We start from the raw sequence: 3286 nt of genomic DNA on the forward strand, positions 1-3286 counted from the left end.
ATCAAAGTTGTAAAAAAGTGAACATTTTTAACTCATAATTTTGCAGACAGCTTTTTGTAAATGTTTGTCCATCCTTTTAATCAGTAGTAAGAAAAGTTGTTTGGAAAATCTGTAGATCTATGTGGCAAATACATGAGCAGATTTTCTCTATAGCGATATAGAACATAATACTAAATCAAAAACCAATATGGGGGCTCTCGTGACCTAGAGGTTAGGGTGTTGGCCGCTCATTCGAAGGTCCCGGGTTCGAGTCCGGGTAGCGACCAAAAAAATTCTTCTCTAAAATTGTCTCGTTTCACCTCATTGCCTGCTCTCTAGCAATGTTCTATTGTCTGCCTTCGTCTCCTCTTTTTGCCCCCACCCCCTCACCTCCTTTGCCCCCTCCTGTGAGCTTCTGACTCTATCTGCAGCCTTTCTACTTCTCCCTGGTTTCTTCTTACTGCTGTCTTTCAGCCACACCCCTGATCTTCTGGTAAGAAAGATCTGCACCTTGCCTTCTCGGACAAGGGCGAAAAATCTCAGAGGGCCCGAGTGCAAGTTGCACACGTTAAAGATCCCTTGGTTGTTCCCAATCGATAAGAGTAGGCTTTGACCGCCAACCGGGCAAATTTCAAAATTTCCTACCAACTGAAAAAGTTTAATGTGTCCCGCGAGCTCATATAACCTTATGCAGTTGTGAGCGCCGTAAAACACTTTAAAAAAAACAAACCCAAAAACCCACCCCAAAAACCCCCAATATATTGCCTTTTGTTATTGTCGGTGGGTGGGGGGTGTCAATGACAAAACCTTCTCGTTTCCTTTCCCCTGTAGTTTGTGCCTGTCTGTCGTATTTTTTCCTTACATTTTGATAATTTTTATTGCCTTGGATGTGCTTTTCTTTGCTTAAACTGTAAAATTTAATTAATAACTAATTTGACTTCAAATTTATTTTTCACAGAAAGCCAGCACCCACATAAGCCAACAGCTGACAGTCACCCAAGAAGCTGACACCCTGCCCAGACAGCACGGACCTTCCACTCACTCTTAGACAACCAGCCAGATGAGTATATACTGCCACAGCTACCCTGAAATGGACTTCCATCAGTTAAACCAGCGAACGATAACTGGCAACTATAACAGCTGACTGTGCACTTTGATTTCTCAAGCTTGTGGGAAATTGTGCGGATAGGACTGTAAAAACATGGACTCAACGCCAGAAAAATTCTTTGTATGATGTACTGTTTCAGATATTGTACAGAATTAAAAGCTGCTTCTCTATATGAGATCACTGAACTAGAAAGATGACGAGGCAATTCTATCCCTTTCCTTCAGTTCAAAGTTTGGTGACATCAGACGGTTTGTTCACTTTTCTGGTCCAACAAGTATCAAAGTGGTCTGCTTCTACGATTTCCGTATATCACACTCAGGCTTGAAGTGACGCAGTGGGGCTGTAGAGATAGGCAGACAGGTTGATAGGGAGCTAGGTGGATAGGTTAGAGTAGAATTTTGTCGATATTGCCATGGCCATGGCGGGAGGTAGTTGAGGGGGCAGTGTAGGTTTTTCTTTTTTTGGGGGAAGGGGGGGGGGGGGGGTTGCAGGGGTAGAATGGTGTGGGTAGAGCTTCCTGCTGATTTTGAGTTTGAGTGTGATGATGTTGGAGTGGTGTGTATACTGGATTGTTCCTTAAGGACCACCTGGATGACCAAGAGGAGCATCTGCAGACAGAACATCTACAGGAGGTATTTGTCTGGGAAATATGTCTCGGTGTTCATTATTATAGTTTTTTGAGTTAAAGGTAAAAGTTTTATTGTTGCATTTAGGTGGAAAGAGAGAATTATAAAATGTATTTTTACTGAAAGGTTTTTATTAATGACCTTCTGTCCTTTTAAACTGGTGGTAAAATTATAACGACTCTTTTTATATTTTGAAACAAAAAAGGCAAACTGTATAGACGTAAGACAATAGTATTGATTGACAAATGATGAAACATATTTTTGGACAAATTTTTAAAAATGTCTTTGATGCTTTTTAAACCAGTAGCAAAAATATTTTAGCGACAGTTTATTTTTTCACGAAAAGAATACAAACTGTATGTATAGATGTAAGATGATTGTATTAATTGACACGTCTTCATCACCAGGACCAGCCGCGGACAGGAGGACCAGCCGGAGGAGCACCCACAGACAGGATCATCTACAGGAGGTATTTGTCTGGGAAATATGTCTTGGAACACTATTTATTAATCATTAAAGTAAAATTAGGAAAAATAACTATTGGTTTTGTTATTTCAAGGTGAAAGACTTGTTTTCGCATTTTGGTGAAAAAGAAAACTAATAAAACATATCTCCTGACCCGTTTTCATTGTCTTTTCTAGCCTTTTAACATGCAATTTGAATCACGTTTCCGCGTAATTCTCTCGTGTTTTTGGAAATGCGACCCGACATATTACGTTTATAAAACCACTTGTTTCGAGTCAAACCCATCAATTAAGCATTACGCAGAGGTAGAATTCATTTATCTTTGACTTCTGGGTCAAACTAAAGGTTTGTTAGCTCATACTTTTTTATATTCGGCTCCTACCATAATACAATGACTTCGCATCGGTCCAGCCATAGTTATGGAGCTCGACTGCCGGACGCTGCAACTGTCGAGACATAGTTAAACAGTTAAACCAGTAGTAAAAATATATCCCCTCTTGTATATTCTGAAACAAAAATACAAATTGTATAGATACAATATGATTATATTAATTGACACGTCTTCATCACCAGGACCAGCCACGGACAGGAGGATCAGCCGGAGGAGCACCCACAGACAGGAGCATCTACAAGAGGTATTTGTCTGAAAAATAATGTCTTGGAACATTATTTGTTAATTTATAATTAAAGCAAAATTTTAAAAATACCCCCCCACCCTTCTCATTTTTATTAGAGTTGGGGCGAGCGGATGGACGGGTTCATTACTCGTGGACTGTCAGAGCGAGCAGGTAACGGACGGCCATGCGAGTGGACTGCGAACCTCAAGACAGTTCATTTTTTGGGTCCACTCCACAATTTTACTCTCTCAGCGAGCAGACTGCGGACCTCAAGTCAGTTCTTTTTTTTTGGTCCGCTCCACAATTTAATTCACTTAACGGGCGGGCGAATGGACTAACTCTAGCACACGAGATATTCGACTCGATTTTAGGCCTGCCGTCTATTGTTTGTTAGTTACGCATAGTGTTTCAAGCCACTTGCGGTGCCACAGGGAGTGAGAGAGGTTGGTGACGTAGCACTATGAGTGTAACCTTTCACCTCGTGTGTGGTT

At 41.0% G+C, this 3286-nt stretch overlaps 1 long non-coding RNA gene across 1 annotated transcript in view; it reads left to right on the plus strand.

Annotated features, from left to right (window-relative positions):
• Positions 1-1208, plus strand: part of LOC106012789 — a 10995-nt gene extending 9787 nt beyond the window's left edge. The window contains exon 2 of the long non-coding RNA XR_004858957.1: positions 938-1208. This is a non-coding gene — a long non-coding RNA (uncharacterized LOC106012789). The remainder of the gene's footprint in view (positions 1-937) is intronic.
• The last annotated feature ends 2078 nt before the right edge of the window (positions 1209-3286 follow it).

The sequence above is a fragment of the Aplysia californica genome, unplaced genomic scaffold (genome assembly GCF_000002075.1).
Source record: "Aplysia californica isolate F4 #8 unplaced genomic scaffold, AplCal3.0 scaffold00501, whole genome shotgun sequence".
NCBI classification, from domain to species: Eukaryota; Metazoa; Mollusca; class Gastropoda; order Aplysiida; family Aplysiidae; genus Aplysia; species Aplysia californica.